Here is a 19,288-nt window from a genome sequence, read left to right as displayed (position 1 = left end):
CCACAGAAAAAAAAAAAATTTTTTTTAACCTAACTATGACTCTTTAGCCAGGGTCGCCAAAGAGGGCATTAGATTTAAGCCCAGCCAAACAGATCCTTCCCTGAGAACAAGTTAACATGAAGTGCGCGCGCACACACACACACACACACACACACACACCCTTACCCACTTAACACTTTTCAAATTAGAAAATGAGAAGTTAAGAATATTTTTAAAATTGTTTATGTTGTTATTGTTCAGTTGCTAACTGATAACACAATAACTCTTTGTGACCCTGTGGACTGCAGCACACCAGACTCCTCTGTCCTCCACTGTCTCCTGGAGTTTGCTCAAATTCATGTCCATTGAGTCAGTGATGCTATACAACCATCTTATCCTCTTCCATCCCCTTCTCTTTCCCCATCACCTGCTTCTGCCCTCAATCTTTCTCAACATAAGGGTCTTTTCCAGTGAGTTGGCTCTTCGTATCATGTGGCCAAAGATTAGAGCTTCCGTTTTAGTAACAGTATTTCCAATGAATATTTAGGGTAGATTTACTTTAGGATTGACTGTTTGGATCTCCTTGCTGTCCAAGAGACTCTCAAGAGTCCTATCCAGCACCAGTTCAAAAGCATCAGTTTTCAGGTGCTCAGCTTTCTTTATGTTCCAACTCTCACATCTGTACATGACTATTGGAAAGCAATAACGTTGACTATATGGACCTTTGTCAACAAAGTAATGTCTAAGCTTTTTAATATGCTATTTAGGTTTGTCATTGCTTTTCTTCCAAGGAGCAAGCGTCTTCTAATTTCATGGCTGCAGTCACCGTATGCAGTGATTTTGGAGCTCAGGAAAATAAAATCTGTCACTGCTTCTACTTTTTCCCCTTCTATTTGCCATGAAGTGATGGGACCAGATGCCATGATTTTAGGTTTTTTTAGTGTTGAGTTGTAAGCCAGCTTTTTCACTCTCCTCTTTCACCTTCATCAGGATGCTCTTTAGGTTTTCTTCATTTTCTGCTGTTAGGATCGTATCATCTGCTAGGATCGTATCATCTGCATACTTGAGGTTGTTGATATTTTTCCTGGCAGTCTTGATTCCAGCTTATAATTCATCCAGCCTGGCATTTTACCTGATGTATTCTGAATGTGAGTTAAATAAGCAGGTTGACAATATACAGCCTTGTCGTACTTCTTTCCTAATTTTGAACCAGTCTGTTGTTCCATGTCCACTTCTAACTATTGCTCCTTGATCTACATAACAAGTTTCTCAGGTGACAAGTAAGGTGGTTTGGCACTCCCATCTCTTAAAGAATTTTCCACAAGGAAAAGCAGATATATAATAATTACTCCCATAGCTCTTTTTGTTGTTTGTCATTTTGATATTATTCCAAATGTGGGTTACAGTAATAGCTTTCATTTTGCCATCCCTGATATCTTTAAAGGAGAAATTCTTTTCAAAGAAATCCAGAAAATTAAAACAAACTTTAGTCAGAAATAACAAATCATTTGAAACAGTTCTAATGAGGTGGATGAAACCGGAGCCTATTATACAGAGTGAAGTAAGCCAGAAAGAAAAACACCAATACAGTATACTAATGCATATATATGGAATTTAGAAAGATGGTAACAATAACCCTGTATAAGGGACAGCAAAAGAGACACTGATGTATAGAACAGTCTTTTGGACTCTGTGGGAGAGGGAGAGGGTGGGATGATTTGGGAGAATGGCATTGAAATATGTATAATATCATATATGAAACGAGACACCAGTCCAGGTTCGATGCACAATACTGGATGCTTGGGGCTGGTGCACTGGGACGACCCAGAGGGATGGTATGGGGAGGGAGGAGGGAGAAGGGTTCAGGATGGGGAACGCGGGTATACCTGTGGCAGATTCATTTTGATATATGGCAAAACCAATACAATATTGTAAAGTTAAATAAAATAAAATTAAAAAAAAAAAGAAATAACAAATCATGTCTCATTCCATACAACTTGCAGAGCATTGACATCTAGTGCTGTTTATGGTATGTGTAACAGATGCACATATATGCTAAAGTAATTTCTTGGCGTCTTCCCTCTAGCCTTTTAATGCCACGGGCTTACCTGGCAACCACCTAGTTAGCACCCATTCTAGGGCTCCTCAGGCCAAGTAGCCAGCCTCATGGGGACCCAGTCCCATCTACCAAGAGGCCCAGGACCTGGTCCTACCCACTAGAGGGCCAACCACAGCCCTGGCATCATAGCTCCTTCTGCTAGAAGGCTGTTAGCAAAACCCCTCCTCCACAACCAGAAGGCTGATACCAGTCCCGGGAGCTGCAACCAGCCCCCGCAGGGTGTAGTCCTACTCCCTAGTGGCCAGCCTCCACACAGGGCAGGGCCTGGAAGCCAACTACCTAGGCCAGGGGCCAGCACTGTGTACCAGTGTACCCACGGCAGGCAGCCTTGCCACAGCAGAGTGAGCCACTCAGCTCATAAAGGGGACACCCTAGATCCACAGCCTTTTTGGCACCAGGGGCCAGTTGCATGGAAGACAATTTTCCCATGGACCAGGGGAGGGGGGTAGGGTTTTGGGATAGTTCAGCACGTTACATTTATTGTGCACTTTATTTCTATTATTATTACATCAGCTCCATCTCAGATCATCAAGCATTAGGTCCCAGAGGCTGGGGACCCCCGCCTTAGATCATATAGCTGTGGTGAGCTGAGAAGAGTGTGTCACTGAGCCCACAGAACGTCTCCTATATAAGGCCTCTTCTCCCAGAATGGAATGTAACTGACTTACACAGTAGACACAGATAAACACAGAGAATTTGGCAAAATGAGATGATAAAGGAGTATGTTCCAAGCAAGGGACAAGATAAAACTCTCTAGAAGAAAAGCTAAGCCAAATAGAGATACCCAGATAAGCCTACCAGACTACCCACAGTAGTCAGCGAGTCAGCAGAAGAACCGCACAGCCGCGTATAGGACACCCTTAGAGTATACAGCTCTGAAGACCAGAGGGGAGTGGGCCCCTGAGACTCATAGGTTATCTACAAGAGTCCATTTTTTTCCACAGTCAAGAAATGTAACCAATTCACCAAACACTTAGAAATTTAAAAAAGCAAACTAGGCTAACTGAGACAATAGAGAAATACTTTCCAAATGATGGGACAAGGTTAAAACCCCAGAAGAAGAATTAGGTGAAGTGGAGATAAGCAATTTACCTATAAAGAGTTCAAAGTAGTAATCATAAAGATGCTCAAAGAACTTGGGAGCAAAGGGGATGAACACAGTGAGAAGTTTAACAAAGAGTTATAAATAAAGAAAAGCTAAACAGAGCTGAAGAATACGATAAAAATACACTAGAAGAAATCAGCAGAAGATTTGACGATAGAGGAATGGATCAGTGATTTGGAAGACAGGGTGGTGGAAATCACCCTAGCTGAACAGAAAAAATTTTTTTAATAAGGACCATTTAAGCCTCTGGGACAATATCAAGCATTGTAACATTTGCATTATAGGAATCCCAGAAGAGAGAGAGAGACAAAACTTTTTTGAAGTGATACTAGCTGAAAACTTTTCTAACCTGGGAAAGGAATAGATATCCAGGTCCACAAAACACAGAGAATACCAAACAAGATCAACCCAAAAAGATTTATACCAAGATACATTATAATTAAAATGGAAAAATTTAATGATAAAATTTTAAATTAGCAAGGGAAAAGCAACTCATTTTGTACAGGGAACCTCCACAAAACTATCAGCTAGCTTTTCAGCAGAGACTTTGCAGTTCACATGTATTAGCATGATACACTTAAAGCAATGAAAGGAAAAAAGCTACCATCAAAATACCTAGCAAGGCTGTCATTCAGATTTGAGGTTAAGGGAAGTTATTTTATAGGCACATACAACCTAAAAGAATTCACCTCTAAACCAGCATTATAAGAAGTGTTAAGGGGGACTTCTCTAAGTGGAAAAGACTGCAATTAGAAATATGAAAATTACAAAAGGAAAAATCTCATTGATGAAGGCAGATATACAGTAAAGGTGGTAGATGAACCATTTGTAAAGCTAGTAGGAAGGTTAAAGGATGAAAATAGTAAAGATCACCTAATAGATCCACAATAAATAGTTAAGGGATGCATGAAACAAAAAAGATGTAAAATAGCGATGTCAGAGACACTAGTGTTAAAATTAAAAGGTCACGTACTGCATGGGAGAAGGTACTTGTAAAGCATAATCTGGCAATGGGTTAATATCCTAAATATACAAAGAATTATACAACTCAATATAAAAAAAGAATAATTTGTTTTCAAAAATTGGGAGTTTTATATTGAACCCAGGTCTCCTGCATTGCAGGTGGATTCTTTTTTTTTCAATTAAAAAAAGTTTATTTTTTAATATAAATTTATTTATTTTAATTGGAGGATAATTACTTTACAATATTGTATTGGTTTTGCCATATATCCACATGAATCTGCCACGGGTGTACATGTGTTCCCCATCCTGAACCCCCCCTCTCACCTCCCTCCCCATACCATCCCTCTGGGTCATCCCAGTGCACCAGCCCCAAGCATCCTGTATCCTGCATCGAACCTGGACTGGTGATTCGTTTCACATATGATATTATACATGTTTCAATGCCATTCTCCCAAATCATCCCACCCTCACCCTCTCCCACAGAGTCCAAAAGACTGTTCTATACGTCAGTGTCTCTTTTGCTATCTCGCATACAGGGTTATCATTACCATCTTTCTAAATTCTGTATTTATGCGTTAGTATACTATATTGGTGTTTTTCCTTCTGGCTTACTTCACTCTGTATAATAGGCTCCAGTTTCATCCACCTCATTAGAACTGATTCACATGTATTCTTTTTAATGGCTGAGTAATACTCCATTGTGTATATGTACCACAGCTTTCTTATCCATTCGTCTGCTGATGGACATCTAGGTTGCTTCCATGTCCTGGCTATTATAAACAGTGCTGCAATGAACATTGGGGTACAATGCAATCCCTATCAAGCTACCAGTGGTATTTTTCACAGAACTAGAACAAATAATTTCACAATTTGTATGGAAATACAAAAAACCTCAAATAGCCAAAGAAATCTTGAGAAAGAAGAATGGAACTGGAGAAATCAACCTGCCTGACTTCAGGCTCTACTACAAAGCCACAGTCACCAAGACAGTATGGTACTGGCACAAGACAGAAATATAGATCAATGGAACAAAATAGAAAGCTCAGAGATAAATCCATGCACCAATGGACACCTTATCTTTGACAAAAGAGGCAAAAGTATACAATGGAGAAAAGACAATCTCTTTAACAAGTGGTGCTGGGAAAACTGGTCAACCACTTGTAAAACAATGAAACTAAAACACTTTCTAACACCATACACAAAAATAAACTCAAAATGGATTAAAGACCTAAACGTAAGACCAGAAACTATAAAACTCCTAGAGGAGAACATAGGCAAAACACTATCCAATATAAATCACAGCAGGATCCTCTATGACCCACCTCCCAGAATATTGAAAATAAAAGCAAAAATAAACAAATTGGACCTAATTAAACTTAAAAGCTTCTGCACAACAAAGGGAACTATAAGCAAGGTGAAAAGACAGCCTTCAGAATGGGAGAAAACAATAGCAAATGAAGCAACTGACAAAGATTTAATCTCAAAAATATACAAACAACTGCTGCAGCTCAATTCCAGAAAAATAAACGACCCAATCAAAAAATGGGCCAAAGAACTAAACAGACATTTCTCCAAAGAAGACATACAGATGACTAACAAACACATGAAAAGATGCTCAGCATCACTCATTATCAGAGAAATGCAAATCAAAACCACTATGAGGTACCATCTCACGCCAGTCAGAATAGCTGCAATCCAAAAGTCTATAAACAATAAATGCTGGAGAGGGTGTGGAAAAAAGGGAACCCTCTTACACTGCTGGTGAGAATGCAAACTAGTACAGCCACTATGGAGAACAGTGTGGAGATTCCTTAAAAAACTGGAAATAGAACTGCCTTATGACCCAGCAATCCCACTGCTGGGCATACACACCGAGGAAACCAGAATTGAAAGAGACACGAGCAGGCGGATTCTTTACCAGCTGAGCCACAAGGGAAGCCCAAGAATACTGGAGTAGGTAGTCTATCCCTTCACCAGTGGATCTTCTCAACCAGGAATTGAACCAGGGTCTCCTGCATTGCAGGCAGATTCTTTACCAACTGAGCTATCATGGAAGCACACCCCCCACCCCACCCCCCAAAAAAAAATAAGCAGAAGATGTGAATAGACATTTTTCTAAAGAAGATATATAGATGGCCAACAGACACGTGAGAAGATGTTCAACATCGTTCATCAGGGAAATGCAAATCAAAACCCATAACGAGGCACCACTTCACACCTGTCAGAAAGGCTATTATCAAAAAGACAAATGGTGGAGAGGATGTGGCAACAACGGAACCATTGTGCCATGTTGATGTGATTATGAATTGGTATACCCACTGTGGAAAACAGTCTGAAGCTTCTTCAGAATTTAAGGTAGAACTGCCATATGATTTAGCAATTCCATTTCTGGGTAATCTGAAGAAAACAAAAACATAGATTTGAGAAGATATATGCACCATAAATTCATTGTAGATTATTTACAGTAGTCAAGATATGGCAGTAATGAAGGGTTCACTGATAGATGAATGAGTAAATACATACACATACATACATGCATATATACATCTATTTATCACACACACACACACACACACACATATATATATATGCACACACAGTGGAATATTAATCAGCTATAAGAAAGGAAAAAATTTGCCATTTGTGACAACATGGATGGAACTATAGGGTATTATGTGAAGTGAATAAGTCACACAGAGAAAGGCAAATATGTGGAATTTTAAAAAGCAATGAACAAACTTAACAAAATAGAAAAAGAGTCATAGATAGAGGACAAACAGGTGGTTGCCAGACAGGTAGTGGGTGGGAGGATGAGTGAGATAGATGAGGGAGGTTAAGAACTACAAACTGCCCGTTACAAAACTAAATGAGTCACAGGATAAAATGTAATCATTTCATGATGTATGCGAGTCAAATCATCATGCTATATACCTTAAACTGATACAGTGCTATATGCCAATTGTGGCCTAATAAAACTGGAAGGGGAAAAAAGAGAATTTGAATCGTTTCTGGATGGTTCTCCTGAGAAAAGAGCAGACCTAACAACGTTAGTAGGATCTAAATAGGCATGATAAAGGGTAGGTTCAAATGTGTAACGATCAAAACCTGGGCCCTGATGACTTGTCAGACTCAGAGATGTGTTAGAGCATGAGTGAGCACGTGTACCAGCTACACGGAGCAGCTGTGCCCAGCAGCAAAGTTGTGAGAGATGTTCCTAGAACTGCATGCTTGGGCCAGATTTTAAAAAGCCATAAATGACATGATGATGGCAGTGTTTAAGCCAAAGAGAGCTGATGACTCAATGAAAAAAACGGAACTAGGGAGAAAGTTGTTTTATATAATTCAGTCTAAGGGATGACAGGGGTATGTAAATGGGAACAGGGACATAAATTCATCACCAATCAGTAATTGTGATAGCAATAATGAGTAGGATTCACTTATTCAGTATTTGCTCTGCATGGGTACAATTCTTTTTTCACTTTGATTTTTTAAATTATGAAAGTATGATAACACATTTACAGGAGACTGGGAACATACAAAGTTATATATAGTTCCACTATATATTACAGTTATTTTTTAAGTAGATAAATTCAAGATTTTTAGTTGGAGTTTCAGTACCAAAAATTGAAACTGAAAAATTAGTAGAATGAACATACAGAGAAGTAGGAGGCTTATAGTAGACCCAAAAAGCACTATCAACCAGTTCAACCTAATTAAGATTTATACAGTTCTCACCCACCAGTAGGTGGATGTTTTTGAAAGTACAAAATTTTCATGCTCTAAGGGTATTGAAATCATACAACATTGGTTTTCTTATTACTGTGGAATTATGTTAGAAGTCAATATCAAAAGATATTTGAAAGTAACCCACATATTTTCAAGTGCAGTGTGACATTTGCTAAGAGAGATTTTGACTTAGCCATTGAAAGCCTCAATAAAGTTAGAAGACTGACACAGAGGGGACTGCAGAGAAGGGAGCATTTAAAGGAGAAATTAATATCAAAATGAGAAATTAATATCAAGGATACTTAAAAAAAAACATATATTGGGAAAATAAATATCCACTTTTTAAATGATGGGTGTATCTGTTGTCATTGTTATTGTTCAGTCCTTAAGTTGTGTTCAGCTCTTTGAGACCACATGAAATGCAGCACACCAGGCTTACCTGTCTTTCACTATCTCCTTGAGTTTGCTCAAACTCATGTCCATTGTGTTGTTGATGCCATCCAACCATCTCATCCTCATCCGTCACCCCCTTCTCCTCCTGCCCTCAGTCTTTCCCATCATCAGGGTTTTTTCCAGTGAGTCAACTTTTCACATCAGGTGGCCAAAGTATTGGAGCTTCAGCTTCAGCATTAGTCCTTTCAATGAATATTCAGGACTGATTTCCTTTAGGATTGACTGGTTGGATCTCCTTTCAGTCCAAGGGACTCTCAGGAGTCTTCTCCAACACCACAGTTCAAAAGCATCAATTCTTCAGCACTCAGCCTTGTTTATGGTCTACCTCTCACATCTGTACATGACTACTGGAGAGACCATAGCTTTGACTATATGGACCTCTGTCAGTAAAGTAATGGCTCTGCTTTTTAGTAGGCTATTTAGGTTTATCATAGCTTTTCTTCCAAAGAACAAGCATCTTTTAATTTCATGCAGTCACCATCTTCAGTGATTTTGGAACCCAAGAAACTAAAATTTATCACTGTTTCCATTTATTCTCCATCTTTTTGCCATAAAGTGATGAAACTGGACACCATGATCTTAGTTTTTTGAATGTTGAGTTTAAAGCCAGCTTTTTTGCTCTCACCTTTACCCTCATCAAGAAGCTCTTTAGTTCATCTTCATTTTCTGCCATTAGAGTGGTGTCATCTACGTATCTGAGTTTCTTGTTACTTCGCCTGGCAATCTTGATTCCAGCTTGTGAGTCATCCAGCCTGGCATTTTGCAAGATGTACTCTTCCTAGAAGTTAGATAAGCAGGGCGACAATATATAGCCTTGACTAACTCCTTTCCCAATTTTGAACCATTCTGTTGTCCCATGTGTGGTTCTGTTGCTTCTTGACCTGGGTACAGGTTTCTCAGGAGGCAGGTACAGTGGTCTGGTATTCCTATCTCTTTAAGAATTTTCCACAGTTTGTTGTGATCCACACAATTAGTGTGGTTAATGAAGCAGAAGTAAATGTTCTTTTGGAATTCCCTTGCTTTTTCCATGATCCAGTCATGTTGGCAATTTCATCTCTGAATTTTCTAAATTCAGCTTGTACATCTGGAAGTTCTCAGTTCTCGTACTGCTGAAGCCTAACTTGAAGAATTTTGAGCATTAAATACAATGTGGAGTCTTGAGTAAGGTATGAGAACAAAAAAATGGGCACTAGCATATAATTTTGTGAAATTTGAACAAAATCTATCCTTTAGTTAATAATACTGTCTCATACATGGCTTCCTGGGTGGCTCAGTGGTAAAGAATCTGCCTACGAGGCAGGAGATGTGGGTTTGATCCCTGGGTGGGGAAGATCCCCTGGAGAAGGAAATGGCAACCCACTCCAGTATTCTTTCCAGGAAAATCCCATGGACAGAAGAACCTCTTGGGCTATAGTTGATGGACTTGAAAAGAGTTGAGCACAACTTGGGGACTAAACTACCTCCACTGTATCATATGTTAATTTCCTGTTTCTTTTTTTAAACAACATATCTTTATATTCTCAGAATTGGATCAGAAGTTTCAAGCCTCATTTAAATTTTTTTTAAAAGTCACTAAGGTAATAAATTTTCTAGACTTCTAGCAGTAATATTAGATGCCAAAATACATGGAACTATATCAAAGTTTTGAGTGAATATAAATTAGAAATCTAGTGTTCTGTTCATACTGAATCAAGCAAGTGGAATAAAAATATCATAACATTTTGGCTGGGCAAAAATGCATAAATTATCTAAAATATATGTTATACATACTATGTATATGCAAATACTTTTCTACTACACTTGATAAAGGCTTGAGAAAGAACAATAACAATAAAAAAGAGAGAGAATTTGAAAAAAGTAAGCTAAGTGAAATGGGAGCCCTGAACATGAAATAGAAAAAATGAAACAAACTAGATAAAAATAAAAGATTATCATACCCCATATCTCTTCTATAGAAAGAAATGACTGTGGGCTTTGAGGAGCTCAGGAAAGTTTATCATAGAGAAAAGAGGTTTTCACTTTTATTGGTAAGAAAATAGAAACAGCCACAGACCAGCTTGGTGATGTGCCAGAAGTACATAGCTGGGGGAGCTTGGGCTAGTGTCCATGAAATAATGTCTTATGAGAGATGACACACTGCCTCTTCAAAGATACTAAATTGTTAGTAAATGCTCCGGGAGTCACAGACCTGATGCATTCGACAAACTAGATGAAAACAAACAGTTTCACCAAAGAAGATGAGTGATTTGGTGGGTAACTTAATTGCTCATTGTCTCACCAGTTGAAATAATTTTCTGCGTAGAGACAAAGCCAGATACAATCTGAAAGTGACCAGAGCAGGAGTTAAAGTGAACACATAATGGTAGAACTACAGTGTGTATCACACATTCTGAGTTCATTTCTATAAAGTTATTCCACTGTCTCCTGATAGGTTCTGGCCCACCATGCCAAATTCTGGCAACTTGGGGTTATTATTATTTTGTTTGTCTCAAGAGAGAAAGGCTTTCGCCCAGATCCAGACATCTGTTTGCTCTTAGTGCCCTTGTTTCTTTCTGGGCTTGCCAACTTTGTCAGTTTAAATGTGTGTTTTAAAATATTCCTTTAGTGTGACAACTGAAGTTGGCTGGTGATAAAATGCGGCACTGTAAGCATAACTGGGCAAAAACCAAACAAGCAGATCAAAATGGCATGGATATATACACGTGAAACTCAGGAAAAAATAGGATCTATGCATTCTTGCAGTTTTGTTTAATAAATGTCTTTGTGGCAGGATCAATTGTAAGTCAATAAAAATGTGTTAAAAAGGAAATCCCTGATACTAAAAACAGAATTCCCTGCTTGTTGATTTAATGTAATTTGTCTTTAAAGCCATTTCTAACAATAGACTATCAAGTAAGCACCCATGAATTTTTTTTAAGTGAATTTTGAAGTTAAATTTTCATATGAACCCTTAAACTTATTTAGAGAATTTATACCTTCTAAATTCAATGTAAAATTTAACTGAAAGTCAATTCAGACTTAAAATTGTGTGTATTTTATAAAAGATCTAATGCTTATTTGACAATTCATTTGGGAATAAAAATAAAAATGGCAATAACAGGGGAAAAGGGAACATCAAAGATTTATTTTTCCAAGTGATAAAGACTTCTAACAATATAAAATAATTTGTTTGCATAGACAAAAATAATAAACATTTATACTTGATTGCTGAGGAGGGCTTGGCAACCTACTCCAGTATACTTGCCTGGAGAATCCCATGGGCTGAGGAACCTAGCAGACTACAGCCCATTGGTCGCGAAGAGTTGGACACGACTGAAGCTACTGAGCACGACACACACTTGATTGCTGCCCTTGTGTGTGCGTGCTGAGTCACTTCAGGTATGACCCCATCAACTGTGGCCAGCAAGGCTTCTCTGCATGGGATTCTACAGGCAAGAATCCTGGAGCCGGTTGCCATACCCTCCTTCAGGAGATCTTCCAACCAGGGATCAAACCCGCATCTCTTATGTCTCCTCCATTGGCATGCGACTTCTTTACCACTAGCACCACCTGGGAAGTCTGAAAGATAGCTTGAAACTAAATTTTTTGTTAAGGCCCTAGAGGTCATAGTAGGCATATTGTCCTCAGAGGTGTGGAGCTAGTCGTTTGGGGGATACTTCTTTGTAGATATAGACTCTTGTGGTGGGGGCGACATTTGAAAGTCTCATGGTGTCAACTTATTTTTGAATATTCTAAAGAGTAAAACTAAAGCTACTTTGAAATTACTTTTTAATTTAAGAACTTCAAAGCCTATAGCTACTTAATCAGAAGTGTGTGTGTGTGTGTGTGTGTGTGTGTGTTGTATGAATTTAAAGCAACAAATTAAACCTATTTCCTTTCTTGAGTAGTGCAGCTATCACACACTGAAAACTTGCTTCGCACCACAGTCAAGCATGTGTTAGAGGGGAAAGACAACTGATGAGAATTAAACCTAAATTCATAGGGAGAGCACGGGCCTGCATAAGTGAAAAGCCTTTGTTTAGGAAGGAAACAGGGAAAGACCTAAAATGGATTGTTTGTTTCCATTGTACTTGAGAAAGAATTAAGATTCAGAATTTCAAATACCATCGGAAATGACTACCTTTAGGGTACCAGTACATAAGGGAAAGGCCTGAATATCTAAAAATTCAATCCCATTGTCAGATTCATAACAATAAACAATGACAATGTTAAAAATGACTATAATCTTTAAAGAGCTGAATCTCTGCCATGACAAGGAAAAAAGATTACTCACTTTTAGACTACAATCGTCTAATGTTGCAGGAACTTACCACTCACAAAAAGAAGACAACCCTTAAAGCAGCAGTGTCCTCTGGACTATATTGTTTTATGGTGTTTATGCTTCCTTAGCATAGATACATGATCATTTGAGCATTGCCATAGCATTTGAAATTGTTTAGTACTTTGGGGAAAAAATGCTTTCATCTTCCATAGGTCATGGCTTTTCTCCTTGCCTTCAGTTTTCAGGAGTCTGTTTCGAGCTAGTCCCTTATAGAGTTGGCCTGATCTCTTGTGGGTTATCTTTGAGAAAGAGTATCTTTGGACCTTCTCTCATATAACTTCCAAGCTTCCTTAAAAGACATCCTCCAAATTCACTTTAAGAGCAGGACTACAGGAATTTTAAACCACCAGTTTACCGCCACCACCTCCCCGCCCCCACCCCAGACCATCAACTACTGACTCATGTGACTCTTCCCACTTCTCCTTCTTAAATGTAAATTGCGTATCGTGGAGCGCTTAGAAAGCGATGGCCTATTTAAAATAAAGCTGGTCATTCAAGGTAACACACTGACTAAACATTAGATTATAATCTGTTATTCAGTCAAAAGGCTCAAGAGCAGGCTTTCACACCCTCACCTTGCATTTAGAGGAGAAAGAAGCACATTGCAGAAAGGAGACAGTACTGCATAAATAGGAAATTAAGACACAAGGCAAGCTTTCTAGATTTCTCAGCTTCACTCTGAGTTGGCTTTGCTGGCCTTCTAACAAGCAGACGTTCTACCTGGGTGGAGAAAAACAGTCAAGATCAGTAATACATTTCTGTCTTGAAACTGTGAAACCTGACAAGATTTATAGTTCTTTAAAAAAAGGTTTCATGCTGTTAAAAGTAGGATCTGTAAACAGAGGCGGGTATCTAAGATGGGGTATCAGAGGTTATTACCTTGTCCTGCAAGTCTATCTTTTGGGATCCTGATCTTCTAAACCCAGAAGTCATGCCTGCTAAGCCCCATGGGGCTGCCGAGCTGGGATTGATGGGCTTTATTTCAGGTTTGGGGGATGAAGGCGGATTGGGATGTATACCCAGCAGTTCTCACAGGCAGCCGTCTAGTGTTCTTTCTGTAGGTTCAGCTCAAATTCTCTCAACTCTCAAGTCCCTCTGCCTGGATCCCTGCTTTTTTTAAAAAAAGTTATTTACTTTTAATTGAAGGATAATTGCTTTACAGAATTGTGTTGGCTTCTATTTTGGGGTCGCAGTTTCTGTCATTGCCTGCTTCTTACTCCTGCTCTTGGTCTCTATCTTCTGCAGCTGTTCCCTGAACACTGTGGGCTCATCTCTCTGACACCAGTGCCTGCTGGGTTAGACTGTTTTATTTCATGTTCCGGCCATGAGTGACTTGATATTCTGCTTTGAACATCCTCACAGGACTCGTCCTCTCCTGGATCTGCTTTCTGGCCACTTGGCCCAGTGGGTCCCTCTACTTAGCGCCTTCTTTCTTTGTCTATCCTCCAACTTCCATCAGATTCAGGTCCCCCTCTGGGGAGTCTCACACTGCCATCACTTGGAAATTTTTGATACCCTGTTTTATTCAGGGAAACTATAAGCCAGTGGGTTTGTTTATAGTCAGTTGTTGAACCTCTGTTATTCCATACATGTATTGTGCCTGCATGCTAAGTCGCTTCAGTAGTGTCTGACTCTGTGCGACCCTATGGACTGTAGCCCACCAGGCTCCTCTGTCCATGGGATTCTCCAGGCAAGAATGTTAATGTTTGGCAGAAACCAACACAATTCTGTAAAGCAATTATCTCAATTTAAAAATAAATAAATTAAAAATTAAAACAAAAAGAATATTGGGGTGGGTTGCCATGCCCTCCTCCGGGGAATCTTCCTGACCCAAGGATTGAACCCATGTTTCTTATGTCTCTTGCATTGGCAGGCAAGTTCCTTACCCCTAGCGCCACCTGTGAAGCTCTTACATGTATTATAGCTGGCTCTAAATCAGTAAATCATAAGTCTTTAACAAAGATGATAGGAAATTCAAGTCATAATAACACAACATTATCATTTTACAAAGTTTGAGTTTGGATTCAAGTACATTTAATACGTTTTCAAGTTAGCTTTAGATTATCAGCTTCAGCCATGTTTTCTGATGGAAGAAAAAGAATCTCTCATTTATTACACAAAATACTTACATTGTCACCAAGTAAAAGTTGTCTGATAAGCTCTAGATAAATCATAAGATCTTATTCAATTCATTTCGATATTTGGAAAAACCAATACAATATTGTAAAGTTTAAAAATAAAATAAAATTTAAAAAAAAGTATTGGAATTAAACTTCACAATAAACTTTGCAGATAGAAATACCTTTACAGCAGAAAAAAAAAAAAAAGATCTTATTAGGAGCATCTGCCTGCAGTGATATGAGAAGGGAGAGGATACGTGAGTGGAACACTGCACAAGTTGGAAACATTTTCCTTAGTGCAAGTCTAGACAAAGAGGAAAAAGGAAATAAATTATGGCCACAGAGCAGAAATCCACAGTCTGCAAAAAGGCTGCGACTGTGTGTGTATGTGTGTATGAAAGTGGAATTTTTTAGTAATTATTAGGAAAAGTTAATTTATTGATATTAAAGGAATTTGTCACTGATTATTTGTCAGGAAATAAATTAAGGTCCTAAATGACTCATCTGTTCCTTTAACAAGTGTAATTGTGGATTGGAGAATCATCTGAATGCAAGAATATCAGTTCACCTCAGCATGAAGCAAAGGTGGGGATTTTCACATCTTCACAACAAACTCCCAAAGTTACGTAAACTCATAGATTCTTGATTACCATAAGTTCAATTACAATGATTCTAAATTTGGAAGATAGTCACATAAATTTCCTCATGTAATTGAATGTCTGATAAACAAAGCCCTAAGTTTTGTAACTTGGATAGCATGTTGTCTGTGCTTTGAAAAAATTTAAAACATCCAGATCAACAATTAGGTCCTTCCAGTAAAACAACTTTAGACATGGAATGTGGAAGTACATTGTTTGGGAGTTTCATTTTTATTTAGCTGAGTTACTAGTGATTGATTATCCCAGAAAACCTACATTTGTTAACCCAGAAAGACTAGGATATATGTTAAAGTGTTAGGTTAGAAATTTCATTGATTTGTGGTCCTACTGATTTCTGTCTGAAGCAGCATTTCAAAGTTTATTAAAAGATAATCGCCTTCTTAGCACTGGTATTTAACGTTTAGGACAAGAAAAAAAAAAAAAAAACAAAACGGGGAAAGTAGAATGGAATATTGAAAATAACTGTATACACATTTCTAATTTTTCCTAATTCCAGATCTGTGATAAGTTTCACTAAGCTTATCCATTAAAAAAAAAATCCCCCCCTTTTTTTAAATGGGAGATTGTTACTTATTGGGAAAATAAAGTCTATTTTAATGGAAATTTGATTCTTGACAAACTTCTAGATTTAACTAATGGTGGGAAACCCTTCCTGTGAAAGTAACCAGTACTAAGGCAGACACTACAGGATAAAGTAGTGTAACAATTGGTGTTCATCATCATCACCAGCAGATGAAAAGGGCAGACCCAGGACAATCAGAACATATACTTTTCTACAATGAATTCATGTCAAATTCAAAATTAGGTCTATCTTCCTGACTTTAAATCCCCTGGGAACATAATAAGTATGCCAACCTTACAAGTTCTTATTTTTTTAATAAAAATCTTTTTGTTTGAGTTTTTAAAAGCATGTTTATGTGACAGCACATAAATGTTTGTGTAAAAAGGGTATTATGACAGTTGATACCACAAAGATTACAGTAAGAAAAAGCACTTTATGACAATATTTCACAAATTCGCAAGAATTACTTTAATATACAAAGCAATTGCTACCATTCTGAACACAAAGCAGCTAATATGTACATAGTGCTAATAAAATGCATTATAACTCAGTACATTTTTTCTCTTTACACAAAGCACAGATTTAGGTTAAAAAAAAATTAAAACAGGGATGCTTCTAGAATGTAGGGAATTTTATTAGAAATATATTTTCCTCACTATAGTTACTTATTATGTGAAACTAGAATGTCAATACATTGTTGAAATATTCTCATTTCTTAAGACTATAACTCGTTAACCACTATATGTGACCAGCATTGTCTTTATTTTAAACCTCTAAAAATTTAATGTTAGTTTTCTAATTGAGATTTTTTAAAGCTTATGATTGAATTACAACTGTTCTGTGGTTACTAAGGCAATCTGCATGCAAAATTAATCAGTCAGTGATAGTCAGCATCTTGTTAACATATCTGGTTGACCAGGCAGTTATCTCCAAGTTAATTTCAACTGAGTCCAATTAGGATTTGATCAACAATGAAAATGATGATAATACATGATACAGAAGACATTATTATTTTCTTATTTTATTTTTTTAGAAGACATTATTTTAAATCTTCAATTGCATTTTCACTTTGGGGACATTAAGAAGGATAAATACATCTTATACCATGCTTTCTTTTTGCTTTTTTAGACATATACAACATCAACAGTCTCTAGATCTGGCTGTAGGTTTTAAAATGGATTATTTGAAATTGTTAAAATTTAAAGATTTGATTTAAACATCTTTTTTTCATCAGTGTATTTTTTAAAACTAACATCTAAAAAGAACATTGTACCATGTACATTGAATCAAAAAATATACCATCCATTCCTTGCCCTTGAGTATTTAACACTAATATAGAAAACCCACAACTGGAACTTAAACACTTTCTCCAATATCCATGAGGCAAGAACTGTGTGTGTTTTGTAACATCCACAAATGTACAGAACTGTGCTTAGAGTAGGTCATTAAATATTTGTTGATCTTATTAATAAATGAAAGGGAGAACTATTTATCAGAGGACATTATAAATAACCAGCATGAATTTGGATTTGATGTTTTGAGCAACAGAGAGCTGTTTTAGCTGATGAGCTTTAATATAAACAAAGCGTTTAAAGAAAATCACTTACTATTTGAAAGTAGCTTCCTAGGGCAAAAGCTAAAGTAATTTTCTTCTCTAATTTTGACTGACATATTTAATTTTATTGGTTTCCTTCCAAAATGGCTCTCAATTCTATTCAGTTTTCTCAATTGTCATTTCTCTGCTGTAATTAATGCCAATGTCACATCTAAGCAGGATAGTGGAAATTGTGTTAAAGCCAGATGGCTTGTCTTTTAATTCTCAGTCACCTACTATCTGCATGACCTTGAACAGATCATTGTGCCTCAGTTTTCTCATCTGTGAAAGGGAATTAGTACCTACTTCATAGGGTGGCTGTGAGGTTTGAAGTAAGTACAAAGCGTTTGACACAGGACCTGGCTCATAGTAAGCCTCTATTAACCACCACTGAGGATTATTATCATTACCACTGCTGTTACTCTATCCATTAGCCTTCCAACTAGTCTAACATCCCCTAGTTTTGCTCCCTTCTATTTCATTCTCTGTAGTGCTGCCAGAGTGATCCTTATAAAATGCCCTGCCTCAAACCTTGCAGAGGCTCCCCTTTGCCCTCCCCAAAATGTGTCAACTCCTAAACATGGTCACTCACCCTTTTATCACAGTCAGCCCCTGCCCCCACTTGGTAAGCCTTCAACCTTCAGCTGCAGCTCCATACTGAAATTCTCCCTGTTGCCCCTATGCCTTGGAAGAGGCAGTTTCCTCTGAGTGCAGAATTCTTTCCCTCCCTGTCTCCTGCAGACTTCAACTGTCTAACTCCTACTTACCCCCATCGTACTGAGCATTAATACTCCAGGGAGCCTACCTTGGCACCGTAGCTCAGATTGGGATCCCTGCTCCATTATGCATTATTGTAATTTCTTGTGTAATAGTCTGTCTCCACCTTTAGATCCTAAACTATCTGGCTCAGTATTTTCTCTGCAGGATCTATCACAGAGTCTAACCCCATAGTAAGTGTTTGAGAATGTATTTTTGTATGAATGAATGCATGGACAAATGAGTGGATAATTACATGATTTTTCATAAACATCAAAGTTTATTCTTCATATAAGTAAGAGCTCCTCCATCTTGCTTTGTCCCTTAAAAATGGGAAACTACTTCTCTGTTCCTAAATATGGTACCTTGTTCCCTGCCTTTATGAATGCACTCCTGCATTCCTTCTGCCTCCGATGTTCTTCTCCACTTGGCACATGTGCATCCAGCAGTGAAGAGCTGCACGACCATCATCTCTTCCGTGTAATTCCTTGCTACAAATACCCGTCCATAGAGTTGCCCAGCCATTCATCTGAGCTATGATTGGGGTTGATGCATGCTTCTGTGATTTCACTCTGCTACATATTTTTATGTATATATCCTAACTAGAGTATATGAATCTTGAAGGAAGGATTCAAGTCTTATTTTTCTTTTCTCCAGAGCTCACAGAGTACCTAGCACCCATGAGTATTTCAACAGGTAGAAGTTGAATCAGAAGTTAAATCTCACAGAAGCCAAAAGAGGTGAGTTTAAGAAGGAAATGCTGTTGAGTATTGCCAGATGTGATAGGATAATCCAGAGACACAAGAATTGATGTGATGGGTTGTATTATATAAAACACTAACCTCAAATGTAGGGGAATTAATAGAAGAGATTACATGATAAGCAAGTAGAAGACTTAACATAGTCCTTTCTGTTAAGCACAGAACATCTG

At 37.9% G+C, this 19,288-nt stretch overlaps 1 protein-coding gene across 14 annotated transcripts in view; it reads left to right on the top strand.

The window, feature by feature from the left end:
• AHR (aryl hydrocarbon receptor) overlaps positions 1 to 19,288 on the top strand; it is a 503,901-nt gene that overhangs the window by 325,832 nt on the left and 158,781 nt on the right. Inside the window, exon 7 of one of the 14 annotated variants that reach the window (XM_086397509.1) lies at positions 19,015 to 19,097. The exons of 12 other annotated variants lie outside the window; for them this stretch is intronic. The gene's annotated coding sequence lies outside the window, so the exon portion shown is untranslated. Of the gene's footprint in view, positions 1 to 19,014; positions 19,098 to 19,288 lie in introns of those variants that run through there. One more of the 14 variants, XM_086397508.1, reaches the window with a different exon arrangement.

The sequence above is a fragment of the Bos grunniens genome, chromosome 4 (assembly GCF_055505025.1).
Source record: "Bos grunniens cultivar Pamir isolate PY7600 chromosome 4, Bosgru_T2T1.0, whole genome shotgun sequence".
Taxonomy (NCBI): Eukaryota; Metazoa; Chordata; class Mammalia; order Artiodactyla; family Bovidae; genus Bos; species Bos grunniens.
Note: the sequence above shows the minus strand (reverse complement) of the source record. Positions and strands in the feature narration are given on the sequence as shown.